At 42.7% G+C, this 14,194-nt stretch overlaps 1 protein-coding gene across 1 annotated transcript in view; it reads right to left on the reverse strand.

The window, feature by feature from the left end:
- ZDHHC15 (zDHHC palmitoyltransferase 15) overlaps positions 1-14,194 on the reverse strand; it is a 268,386-nt gene that overhangs the window by 157,146 nt on the left and 97,046 nt on the right. The gene's annotated exons all lie outside the window — the stretch shown is intronic.

A 14,194-nucleotide genomic window follows, 5' to 3' on the forward strand; every position in this document is an offset into this window, starting at 1 on the left:
GAGTACACAAAGTAGTTCTCAGAGTGGGCAGGAAATAGAGAAAACTATTTCCCCATCTGCTCGTGTGCTGTATCCTGATGTTCAAGAAGAGTGCCAAGAGGAAATCTGAAAGCTCAGCAGATGGGGCCAGTGTGGTGTCAACCCCAGTGGGGTGAGTCCTCTGTCTCCCTCTGTCTGCAGACAGTTGGGCTTTTATAGGGACACTGCCACACCACCAGTAGGAAAAACACTGTAGCCCGTGTACACAGAAAAAATATTACTATACGCATGACAGTGTAAAAGCATCAGTTCCATAATATAGGGAACATAATTTACCCAGACTCATCTTAAAGATCTATTCTTAGTAAGCGATTAAAAAATAACCTGTAACATCAGACGTTAATGAGCAGCAAAGGCTGCAAACATATCTCACACGTTTGCCTATCATGTTTAGTTTCAATACCAAAGTGCAACAAGGGTTATGGAAATACGCAAACCATCCCAAGCAACAGCTACAGGAGGTTTAAACTAGTTCCACTAAGGCTGGATACAAATCTTTTTTTTATTTTTTTATTTATTTATTAATTTTTCAGAATTTTTCGACATATTCCAACATATGTATTACAGCACATATCAATTTCTCAGGTGGTTATATAGTACATATACATTTCACTATTTTATACAAATTTTCATATCATAAGCAGATATCATAAACCAAAAGACCATCCTCTAGTACAAATCAAATCGAGCTTCTGTTTCACTATTCTGGATTTATCCTGTTAGTCTTCCACATCGTGATTGGTTGCCATATTTTTTTGCCTAATGCCTTGGCCCTTTTACCTTTCCTGTCGTATATTGCCTTTTCTAAGTTATATATAGTAAGGAGGCTAGCAATCCAATCTGCAAATATCGGAGGAGTCTTATTCAACCAATTCCTAGCTATACAGATGCGGAATACTGCTATTGAAACAAAAATAAACTCTACTGGCGCGGCTTCCGTCATGTCGACCACCCCTAAAATGATTAATTCATCTAGTAGCTTAATCTTAATCCTAAGGGTTTTATCAAAGAATTCTTCAATCGCCATTTTTAAAGTAAATAATTGTGGGCACTGCGAAAACATATGTACTATATCTGCTCCGCTCGCATTGCATCGTGGGCAAGTTATTCCTGTTGTTCCGCCCCACTGGGCAATTCTAGCCGGTGTATGGTAAAGTGAAAATACTGTTTTGTAGTGTTGCGATTGGAGGGTTGCTGAGCAAAGCACCGTTCTACCCAAATCTAGTGACTCCTGAAAGATTTCTAAGCCTGACCCCAATTTTTCCATCCATTTTTGTGCAAATTTTACCCTTTCATCTGACTTAGTTCCTTTCAGTTCTGCATAGAGATATCTTATTGTACATTTGGTGGTTATTTTTATATATTCCATGATTTTGCACTGCCGCATTCCCAGCGGACCACCTTGTTTTTGTGTTAGAAAACTCCTCACTTGTAAATATTTGTAAAAACTGTTATGCTCCAGCCCAAATTTTGCTTTGAGTACTCCAAACTGCATGATATTACCCTGCACATCCAGTAAATCCCCTATCTGCATTATGCCTTTATTATACCAATCCAGCATAGTGACATCCTTAAAGATCGCCCTCGGCAGTGAGTTATTTGTATACAATCTTGTATAGATATTAAATCTGCCTAGCCCTAATTTTTTCGCCACTCCTTTCCAGACCCTATACACTGCATTCAACGTCTTAAATCTCGTATGTTTGAAATACGTAAATTCAGTAGTGTTGAAAAACCCATTCTCAGCTTCCTCCCCCAGTAATACAGCATACACATTAGGTAAACCCCCCTCTCTATCCGTTGGCTGGTCCCGACCTCCTCCTCCTCCTATTAACACCTTACTATACTGTAATACTGCAGCCCAATAATAGAGCCTGAAGTCTGGAGCTCCCCAGCCCCCTTTTTCCCTATCTGCCGTCAGATGTCTGTATGCTCTTCTTGTTTTCCCTTTCACCCAGATGAATTTGTTCAAAATCGATTCTAATTTGCTAAACCAAACATTTTCAAAATATAGAGGTATAGATCTAAGTAAATACAGCACTTTAGGAAATGTTATCATTTTAATGACATTTATTCGCCCCATTAAGGTCAAGTGCAAATTGTTCATTCTTTCTGTATTTGTTTTGATTTTCTCCAACAATGGTCTCATATTAATTTCAACTAAACTATCTAACTCGGACGTGATCTTCACCCCTAGATACGTGACTTCCGGTGCTATTCTTATATCCTGATAGTTTACCCAACTATTTTTAATTATTTGTGTTTTTCCTTTATTTAGTGAATATCCTGAAAATGTGCCAAAAAGTGAAGCCTCCTGTTCAATTTCAATAATGGCTAACCCTGGATCCGGTGTGACCACTGCCACGTCATCTGCATATGCAAGTGTCTTATATGCATAGCCGTGTAAACCCATCGGGAGAATGTTCAGGTTTCCTTCTAACCTTCGTAGAAAAGGGTCTAGATATAGGGCGAATAACAGTGGTGAGGCCGGGCAACCCTGTCTTGTGCCACGCTTTATCTGTATATCCTCTGTATAACCCCTATTGATCCTCACTTTAGCTGATGGAGCTGCATATAACGCCTTTATAGCCTGTATATAACCTGTGCCAATCCCGAACCACTCCAAGACTTTCCACAGATAGCACCAGGAGACCCTGTCAAAGGCTTTCTCTGCATCTAAAAAGACGGCAGAGGCAGGGTCTCCTGCAGCTCCCGTAGCATCCAATATGGTGATCATTCTCCTTGTATGTTCCGTAGTCCCTTTACCTGGTATGAAACCATGCTGCGTTGTGTATACCAACCCCTCGATTACTCTACTGAGTCTTTGTGATAAAGCCTTTGAGTATATTTTTGCGTCTGAATTCATAAGCGTGATCGGCCTATAAGAGCCAGGATCCAAATGTGATTTATTCTTCTTCAAAATAACTACTATACTTGCACCAGCCCATGACTGTGGTGAATTCTCCCCTTTCTGTGCGTACCTTAAAGTTTCCAACATGTATATCCCTAATACATCCCAAAATGTCCTATAAAATTCTGCTGGTATCTGGTCGGGCCCTGCGGCCTTCCCCGAGGGGAGTTTTGAAACTGCATTATAATAATACATAATACAGAAATTTATTGAGCGCGAACAGCTACCTCTGGGGAGGTGTCCCGGCGCTGTAGTTCACTCAACATTAGTGGAGCCTCTAGAGTCTCTTTATCTTCCAAGGACAATTCCTTGTGTGGGATACCAGCCAAATAGTCCTCTATCTCGTTTCCGTTGCTACTCATGTCTTGATCATACAAATCAGAGTAAAACTCTCTAAACACCTCCCTCACCTCTTCCACCTTGGTTACAACCTTCCCGCATTTACTCTTGATTTCTTTAATTTCCCCAGCTGCCAGGTCTTGCCTGGTACGCACTGCGAGCATATGTCCAACTCTCTCGTTGAACTCGTAGCATTTTTCTTTTTTTGCCAAATAATTGGCCGCAGCTTTATTAGCTAATCTTTCCCCAGTTTCTGCCTTCTTCAATTCTATTTCTAGTAAGACCTGCTCAAGAGGTTCTTGATTTATAACATGCTGGATAAGCTGTTGTTCTAGATTCCTTAAATCTTGCAGCCTACTGGCTAACTCCATTTTCTCCTTTTTACTCCTATACAGAGTATAGGCCAACGTTTCCCCCCTTATCCCTGCTTTGAATGCATCCCAAACCATGCCTGCAGTTGCCGTACCTCTGTTTACCTCCCAGAACTGTGTAATCCATACCTTCATTCTGCTAACATAGTCATCTTCTCTGAGCAACCCTCTTTCAAATGTCCAACAGTACTCTTTGTGACCAATATTATAGTTCCGGGAGATAGTCAGCACCAGTGGATTGTGATCTGAGGAAACTCGAGGTAATATTTCTATTTTCAGTTCTGACACTAATGGACTGGTAACTAAGAAGTAGTCTAATCTGGCTATACATTTATGAGGGGCCGAATAAAAAGTACTACCTGTCCCTATAGGATTGAATGCCGCCCAAACGTCAACCAACGCATTATTATTCATTAGATTTACAATGGCTTTTCTTACTCTCTTCTTTCGCTCACCCTTCATCCCCCCTCCCCTCATACCCAGCCCTGTTAACCCATTGACATTGAAATCTCCACACACAATTATAGGTTCAGTCCATAACGGCAATTCGATATCTAGATAATCAAACATATCAGGTTCATCTTCGTTGGAACCATATACAGAAACAATTGTATAGCGGCAGCCGGCTATTTCTCCTTCTATCATCACCCATCTACCATCCACGTCTTCCTTCTTTCTCTCTACTTTCACCAAGCCTTTTTTCGCCAGTATAGCCACTCCTTTTGTTTTAGTATCTTGGTGCGTGTGTGCTAGTACATCGAACCCTAGCTGGTCCATTAGATACCTATCCTTCCCCCTCACATGTGTTTCCTGCAGACATATGATGTCCAATTTTAACATTCTGCACATGGCCGCTACTTTCTGTCTTTTGCCCCCATCATTTAACCCGCATATATTGATTGTAGTGATTCTTACTGCCATCTACTTTTATAAAAAAGACCAAAAAACAAATCCTCAAGATATTTTCCTAACACCTTTGTGTGTCTACACACCATTTTATTTTGTGCTGTATAAAACCTTCTCTCTTTACCACCCTCTTCCCACTCCCCCTCCCCCGCCCCCCCCTTTCCCCTCCTCCCCTTGCTAGCCCCCCCCCTGTCACAGGCAAATAGGTCAATCTTGACCTATGTGTGGCTGCGTGCTGCTGTAGTGTCGCTTTCCTTCACCCACCCTAGCTAACCATATTACCAACGTGGAACCCAATATATAACATGGCTAATATTTTCCTTATTTGACCTATGCTGGTTCTGATTCCTTACTCTTCCTGTTTTTCTGAAACTCTGTAATCTCTGCCAAATATTCTCCTGCCTTCACTTCCGAAAAAAACATTCTGATGCGGCCCCTTGTGACTACTTTTAATTTAGATGGATACATCAAGTATGCTTCTGAGCCCTGTCGTTGAAAAGGAGTGATGAGCTGTCTCAGTTTCCACCTCCTTTCCACAGTAGTGTGGCAGAAGTCGGGCCTCGTAAAAAAAGTAATCCCTTCAACTGATTTTTTCTTCTCTGGTCTTGCGGTCTCGAAGATTTCCTGCCTAGCTAGAAAGTTTCCAAAAAAGACCAGCATTGCCCTAGGCAATCCATTCTGATTACTGCTGTTTTGGTCACCGCCTCTGCCCCCCTTCTGCACTAACGGAAATCTATGTGCTCTCTGCACTTCAACTTCCCACTGCCACTGCGCCTCTGGGTACGCCTCTTTTAACAGTTTAACCATAAACCCCCTTGGATCCTTCCCTTCCCGTCCTTCCTCTATGCCTAGAAAGCGTAGATTATTCCTTCTTTGGCGATTCTCGAAATCTTCCAGCTTCCACTGCAAGTCTTCGATCACCTTCCCTTGTTCTGTTCTTGCACTCTGCCAGTCTATGACCTCATCCTCCAGCTTCCCAGTTCTTTCTTCTACTTGTTCCACTCTAATTTCAACTTCCTGATATTTTCTGTTCATTTTCCTGATGCTCGCTTGTATTTTCTTTGTATCTTGCCTTGCTCGTCTGCTTTCTAAGCGAGCCTCTAAATGCATTTGCTTCAGCATAGAGAACATCCCATCTAAAGTTGCTTGAGGAGGATTATCGTTTAACTCATTAGGGGCATTTACCGGATAGCTCTCGGGTGCCACTCCCAGCTCCTGATCCTGGTAAATTTTTGAAGCACTTCCATAGTCCCATAACAGCTTCCTGTTTGTACTTGTTGCTGCTCTGTCCATTTCCCTGTCACGTCTTATCATTGTTCTTCTTCTTCTTTTTTGTGTTTCCCTGTTTCTGTGCTCACTAGAGAGGGATCTTTCAGACTCTGTCCCAGATGATAGGTCTGTGTTAGTATCCTCTTCCTCTGATCCCAGCAATGAAGAGTCTGACCCCTCAGTCACGGAGTAAAACTTCTCCCTCTCCGGGGAGCATACTCTCCTCCCTTTCGCCCCCTTTGTTGTGTGGCTTTGGATACTTTTCATACTGCCCCAAGTAGATTGTACCATTATGCTGCTATCCACTGGTGTTGGCGCTAGATTAACCTCATTTAAAGCTTCGAGCATTTGAGCAGTGTAAATGTTTGTTTCCGACGTTTCTTTTGCTTGGGTATTACTGGCCTTACTTGCATTATCCATCGTCTTTAATCCTGCTTCATCGCCTGCATTATCCTCATTGTTCGCGTTGGCGTCCTCGACAGCAGTCCCGACAAACTCCGCTGTGTTCTCCAGCCCCTGTGCGTCTCCCGCTAGAGGCGTGAGCGTTTCAGACCCTGGTTGCTTAGCAACCGCCGTGCTTGCGTCCTCGCGGTCAGCGAGGAGAATTTCCGCGTTCTGTTTTGCGTTTGGGTCCGAGTTTGGATCCGGACCCCCTCCAACCGGGGTTAGCTGTTGATTCCTTCCAGCGAAAGCCTCTGCCACAGTGGGTTGCCGCCGATCCTTGCCAGCGGCAGGTATAGTACTCGCATGCTTCGCTGTTCCGCTCTCAGAGTGAGAGCGCCTTTGTTGTGTCTGCGCTTTACCTCCAGGAGTCTCCGGTTGTACTGCTTGCGAGGCTGTTTTACTCTCCACTTTGAAGTCAGCCTTTTCTTTGTCTTTGTCTTTATCTTTCGCAGATCTCTCATTCTTCTTGAGCTGTGTTTTCTGGGAGATGCCGCTTGTGACCGTATTTGTTGTGCGTTTACTCAGCGCAACCTTTGGTATAGCGCCTGAGCGCTGCGACATCCTTAAGACTGTATGGATGCTATCCACAATCGCCTTTTTAAATTGTCTTTTAAAACGCTCACAGTAATAGCACCCCCAGGTTGTAAGCACCTTTTGCAGTGTCTTAATGCTAGTTCCGCTTTTCGTCCAGAGTATATTCTGTAGAATCAGCATACTTTAGTCCATCTCCAGCCATTTACTCCCTGGGTCCAGGAGAAGGAATGAGTGCGACTGCACTCTACAGCAACCTGGCGGCCATCTTGCCCCGCACCTGTTAGCCAGGCTGGATACAAATCTGAGGCCAATTGCAGAAGTAATTGCCTCACGCCCGCTTCTTTACTGGCGTAGATTGTGGAGTGTCCCGGAGCTTGAGTGTTATAGAGAAGAATTAAAAATTGTTATGGCTCGCCCGGGTGTGGGGAGGATAAAGTGGTTATCTTTTATAAGGGGGCATGCGTCCAAGATCGGCATGGAGAATCTCTGGTCTAATCCGGAGGACACATGCAAATCTATCTCAAAGAGAACCCTGGCTGAGTCTATAAAACATCATAACCTTGAAGAGGTCTTTCGAACAGCCAGGCCATCTAGTCTCACCGACAGTTTCTTGCACTTTAAGAATGTTTACAGTTTTGAGAAAGAATTAGATGCTATAGAACCTGTCTTAGCAAAAAAATTGTTTCTACAATTCAGATATGGTACATTACCCCTCTACTCCTATTCTGATAAATGGAAATTGGGTTTAGCTCGTCCTTGTCCAGGTTGTAACGATCCGAATGAATCTCTAATCCATGTAATCTTGTTTTGTCCTGCTTATTCTGTCAGCAGGAAAAAATGGATTATACAGTTATGTGTTAACCTAGGACTGAGGAACTATATAGACTATTTTAGAATTTTAAAAACTGATACTAATGCATTGATAGTTACTGCTATTTCTAAATTCTTGTTCTCGATGTGGTTAACTAGACGAAAACTGATCCATGTGTAGTAACCCGCTTATTGTGGGTGGATGGCTCTGTCTTAGTAATAATTAGTTTTTTATCTGTTTTAAAGGAAATTTCTTAGCTTCTGTATCCTATTGTTATGTCCTTATTGTTATATTATAACCGCACGTCAACCGATTACTGCAAATATGCTAATTGAGATCTACAATGCATTGGATGAGTTGTAAATGTATTCTTTTTTTTTTAACTGTAATGTACTTTTATGGTTCATTAACAAACCGAAATAAAGTTGACTTGATGATGATGATAATTTTTAATGGTTCTCATGTTCTGGTGCAAAACTGTTGGTAGGAGGCCAAGAGAAAAAATACATTCTTCAACCGAGGAAAAAAAACAGGGGCAGAATCAATATCCCTTTTATTTTGTGTTCAATCACTGGTGTAGTCGCAAATGTTCCGTCCTTTAAAAATCACTCCCCAAAGCACGATGAATATAACAATATTTGATAGTTGTCAAAAACAATTAGACTTGTAACATTCAAAGTTACAGAGCTTAGTTTCTGAGAAGTGATACTACGGGGCCGATTTATAGCTTAGCAGTAAAGATACTCCATCGTAAACCCGACAAGAGTATACTTACCGGCAAGATAATGGTCCATCCGCCCGATTTATATGTGGACGGACCATTGGTTCAACCATGGCGGAGACTACTCCGTCTACCCATTGTTAGACCCCTCCAATGGCCCGAAGGAGTAGGGGATGTCCGAGATTTGGCTATATGTCCTTCCACCCAATTAGGACGAGGATTAACACATTTTATGTTAATAATCTATCCATATTCAACGTGTTTGTGAATTGTTTTAGAGTTTTTACTGGTAAAATAATGAGTAAGCCAATTTCCAAATACCTGGTAAAGTCATTGGCCAGTAGAAAAGTGGGAAATGTGAAATTTTAACCAAAATATACCCCCTAAACATTCACTAAGTTTCTTGTTTCTACCTATCTTTTCTCCATAATGTAAAAAAGTATGCCATTCAAAAACTGAAAGCTTCCCATGATTCAGCACTATAGTGAAATTACATAAAAATATTGAATAAACACTAAGCGAATCTTGATTTCATGATAAAGCTTCTCACGTCTCAGTTAATCTGCTAGAGAAAATGTGTAACGTGAAGTGTATTCACTGATGTTTTTAATTCCTTTCTGTTTCCGTTTAAAAATACAGATCACATAAACCGAAAACTTAGGTATGCCTTCACCACTAAGGAATGTTATGTTACGATACTTTAATGGACTTTAATGGAAGACTGTTGATTTTTTAAGCCCTGGTAATGTGCATGAAAGACCTCATGTAGTTTAGCTGCAAGGTTTACAAGTATTTGTGGTTGGAAGTTAAAGTGTGTCAACGGAGTCCAGGTAAGATTCAAGGTACCTTACTGGACTAATATGCCTGAGAGTGTAATCATAATAATAATGGGGACACTGTTAGGACTGAAACGTTTTTTAACATGAGTGCACATTAAGCAATAAACCAAAATAGATACAGAGGATACAACCTATAAACTATTTATGCAGAATACATTTCAGATTTACCCTTTATGAGGGCCAATTTTGACTGAATGCATCACACTATTTTATAGAATTTGTACAATACCGCAAAACACCAAACACTAGCCTACAGGGAAACGGGGGAGAATTTGGAAGGGAAGGGATTAGAGAAAGCAAAGGAGTATGGTAAAGAGAGGAAGACACATAAAAAAATAAAAAGGTAACACCCCTTCAAAAAAACTGCTTGATTGTGACTTTTCCCCAGTTGCCTATAACATATGATTGTTAATGGGACTTGGGCAGAACAATTTAGGAAATTGAGTCCCCACTAACAATGTATAAAGAAAAAACATAAAAACACGAGTTTCTGAGGTGCCTTAAGCGCATTCAAATTAATTGCTCCACCTCTGTATGAAACACTACAAGTTGTTGGTTACTCCTCACTGCTGGAATACCTACATACAAATGTACCTTATGTAACTTCTGAATTTGTTGATGCTTAGCCATTGTAGGATCACAGTAGTCTGGGAAAAGCTTTTGACCTCCACAAGTAAGGATCCCTTTAGTGATTCTGCTTCACACAGGATTGAATCCTGGAGATCTGGAGATCAATGTGTAATAATAATGGTAACATCGGTGGAGTACCTGTCCGACACAGAGGACCTAGGGAGAAACTGGTTTGCTCTATGTACCATTTCACCAACACTGTTGTGGCAAATGGGCAGTTGATCTCACAAAAAGCATATTTATCAGGGGCTACAAGGGGAAGCCATCACCAAATGTTAGCAGCTCTTCGCTCTTTTCTCTTTCTGAAGCCCCTACACCTTCTTGTCCAAAGTCGCCATTGCATTAACCACAGTTTCTCTGAAATGTTTATGCTCTTCTTCTGGCCCTCCTATTTCCATTTATAGCTTTCAGATGGAGCTCTTAGGCCTCCCAGCGACTTCACTACTGTTTCCATCCCTGTTGCCCTGGATTCCAGCACCACTAGGAACGTCTTCACAACAAAAAACATGTTCTCCTCTTTGAATAATCATTTCTCTGTGACTCCTGACAAAGTCACCCACTGCCACATTGTTGTCTTCTGTAGCACAAATGCTCCTTCATGCCTGAAAGGAGTCCTGCTTACTCTTCTTTTGAGTTGTAACCGTTATCGCAGCTAAATTGGTTTTGGACTTCTGTCATGTTACTGCTGGGGCACACAAACAAACAGCTGTATGATGCCATCTCCTGAGGGATCCCTTACTCATCTCAGCTGCTAAAAAACTCAGTTAGCAACAAGCTGCACAGGTTTTCACTGACTTTGGTTCAACAAACAGCCAAGATCTTCCTCAAGAGCTTTACAAGGTAACCTCACTTTGCCAAATGATCTTTTTCTCTTCTTTCCCATTGCTTCTTCCTTATCCTAATTACTTTTAGTCCTTTCTCTTCTACAGTTCTTTCTTTCACCTCTTCCATTTCTATAGCTTTAATTTTTCGGTCTCGCTGAGCCAGCACGTGCGCTGCTCTGCGAGACATTTAGTAAGCGGCTTTTGAAAGTGCCACCACAGGCTTTTAGTGGCCTCAAGCTTGCATGCACGCAAGCAGCTGCCATGCGATTGCGATCACTTTCACGTTTGCGGCCACGCGGCTGTGTCACTTTCACGGCTGCGCGGCCAATGCTTGTTTTTGTTGTTTTCTGGGTTTCTTTTTTGTACAACCCTCTTTTGCTTTGTAGCTAGGTTAGTTAGCATTCCATAAATCCCACGTTAAATGTTGAGGGGAACTAATGTGAGTTATTTATTTGAGGAGCCACATCTGCTTGAGGAATCGCTCTTGTCTCTTAACATGAAGCGCTGTTGCTGTTGTTGGAATACTAGATGTTCTAGAGGTCTTCTGTTGCTTGGTGCACATCCTTTGAAAGAATCTTTTACCTGCAGCACTTCAATACATTTTTGTGGTTTTATTGTCACTTTTCATTCCTTGTAAGGGGTCATTCAACAATGGTCCAAAGAGATTCTGTCATGCAAAGGGTATATGGCTTCCCCCTTAGTATTCTGCCCATACATAGCTGTCTACTAGCTGTGTGAGCAGCACGCAGAAGGGATGTTAGACATTTTAGTAATGATCTTCCCTTCTTGAATTACCATCTATGTCTGATTTTTGTTCTGTTCTGGCAAGACTTGCATAAGTTTGGCCGCCATAAGTGTGGCAGGGTATGCTCAGACGTGAGTCCCTTGCTCACTTTGCCACTGGATTCAAGCAAGCCGGGCTGAAGACGGCTGAAATGCCAGAAACCGGTCCTCGGAAGCTTGTTTTCGTTCCAGGGAAGACATGGCTTGGCAGTTCGGGCTGGACTGTTCCCATGAGGCACAGGGCCAGACTGATTTGCATATAGCCATGTCTGAACTGGAGTGGCAGAGTGGGCTAAAGAACGGTGATGGATTAAACCCAGATCTTTTGACTGGGTGTGAGTGTTTGATTGATTCAGATGCTCCGTCCATCACCACCCCCTTTTGTACCGCTTTTGGCCGCCATAAGTGTGGCAGCGTATGCTCAGACGTGAGTCCCTTGCTCACTTTGCCACTGGATTCAAGCAAGCCGGGCTGAAGACGGCTGGAATGCCAGAAACCGGTCCTCGGAAGCTTGTTTCCGGTCCAGGGAAGACATGGCTTGGCAGTTCGGGCTGGACTGCTCCCATGAGGCACAGGGTCAGACTGATTTGCATTTAGCCATGTCTGAACTGGGGTGGCAGAGTGGGCTAAAGAACGGTGATGGATTAAACCCAGATCTTTTGACTGGGTGTGAGTGTTTGATTGATTCAGATGCTCCGTCCATCACCACCCCCTTTTGTACCGCTTTTGGCTGCCATAAGTGTGGCAGGGTATGCTCAGACGTGAGTCCCTTGCTCACTTTGTCACTGGATTCAAGCAAGCCGGGCTGAAGACGGCTGGAATGCCAGAAACCGGTCCTCGGAAGCTTGTTTCCGGTCCAGGGAAGACATGGCTTGGTAGTTCGGGCTTGACTGTTCCCATGAGGCACAGGGTCAGACTGATTTGCATATAGCCATGTCTGAACGGGGGTGGCATGTGGGCTAAAGAACGGTGATGGATTAAACCCAGATCTTTTGACTGGGTGTGAGTGTTTGATTGATTTAGATGCTCCGTCCATCACCACCCCCTTTTGTACCGCTTTTGGCCGCCATAAGTGTGGCAGGGTATGCTCAGACGTGAGTCCCTTGCTCACTTTGCCACTGGATTCAAGCAAGCCGGGCTGAAGACGACTGGAATGCCAGAAACCGGTCCTCGGAAGCTTGTTTCCGGTCCAGGGAAGACATGGCTTGACAGTTCGGGCTGGACTGTTCCCATGAGGCACAGGGTCAGACTGATTTGCATATAGCCATGTCTGAACTGGGGTGGCAAAGTGGGCTAAAGAACGGTGATGGATTAAACCCAGATCTTTTGACTGGGTGTGAGTGTTTGATTGATTCAGATGCTCCGTCCATCACCACCCTCTTTTGCAAGACTTGCATAAACTCCTCAATCTTATTAACTGTTGGTGGTCCTATCTGCTGAGTAAGGCATTTCAGTTGCCAATACGCTATTGTCTGGCTGCTGCTCTTTACCTTCTGGTTCTAACTTCCACCCATTTGTTATCCCTCTCTGCTGAAAAGGGACCCTTTTATGCACATAAAAAGCACTTTGCTCAGCTTTGTGTTGCTTTACGTCGAGGAGTTGTAATTCGGGTGAGTCAGTGCAAATACCCATAGGCTTAGCCGCAAAGCCTGATTCATTAATATATCCACACTAGGCTTTGTGTAAATAAAAATAAGCATTTCTTTGAAACAGGTGTTAAGAAAACAAAATGTTTGAATTTCTAAAAAGAAACAGGCATGTTGCTTGTGTGCTAAAGTTCAAAGCACACAATTAGAGCTTGGGATCCTTCTGAGTTTGTCCTTGAGTAGGAGTTTGCCTAAGAAGGATATGCTTGCAATACGAATTCTAGGGTAGATAGCAGTACTTAATTTGTGCCGGTGTTTGCCAGTGCTTGGCACCACCGCTCATTTCACAACATCAAAATGAATGGGTGACACATCCATGACCCACAGAACCTGGGGAGCTACTAGTATATAAGAACAACTGGTTCTGTATGGACGTGTGAAATGTCTTTTAAATCATTTATATCCTGGTAACCTAGGAAATACCAATGTATGCAGTGACATATACATCTTGACAAACACAAGAAAATACTTAGTACTGACACAAAAAAATCAACGTATCAAGATATATTAATACTCCAAATTAGTACCATACAAAAGTGTGCGTAACATCTATAATAATACAAGACTCATGACAATATACAAACAATCATTGGCATAGCCAATAGGTCTTGCCTTTGGGACCTTATAAGTGTTTAGCCATGCAACAGTTGATGTTGTTGCACCAAGCATATTGTGCTGGATAACTAAACACTTATAAGGCCATCAAAGCGAGACCTATTGGACATGCCAATGCTTATTATCATGGTTGTCCACTGTCTTTATTCCTCTGCGTTTGTTTCTTTACTCCTGACCTTTTCTCTATTCTATCTTTTTATTTTGCTTTTGCGGGGCTCTTTGTTCCTATTGTGTCTTCTCTATCCACCAGATTGTCATCAAACACTTTATCTCTAGTCTCTCTCCTTATGATACTGATTTGGTATACAACCTGGCATTGTGAGGGAGAGGGGCAGTTCTGAATTGGGGTGCTCCCACATAAATAAACAGCTGCCCTCCCAGCCTCAGGAACATGTGGCGACAAGCTGAGGCTGGGGCTAGTGGGGATTATGCCTATGTCTGTGACCATTGGGTATTTTGGAGTTGGATAAAATCGACCATCTAGGGGAAAGCCCTGTACATTTTCAATATAG

This window comes from Lissotriton vulgaris, chromosome 4_1 (assembly GCF_964263255.1).
Source record: "Lissotriton vulgaris chromosome 4_1, aLisVul1.2, whole genome shotgun sequence".
Classification (NCBI taxonomy): Eukaryota; Metazoa; Chordata; class Amphibia; order Caudata; family Salamandridae; genus Lissotriton; species Lissotriton vulgaris.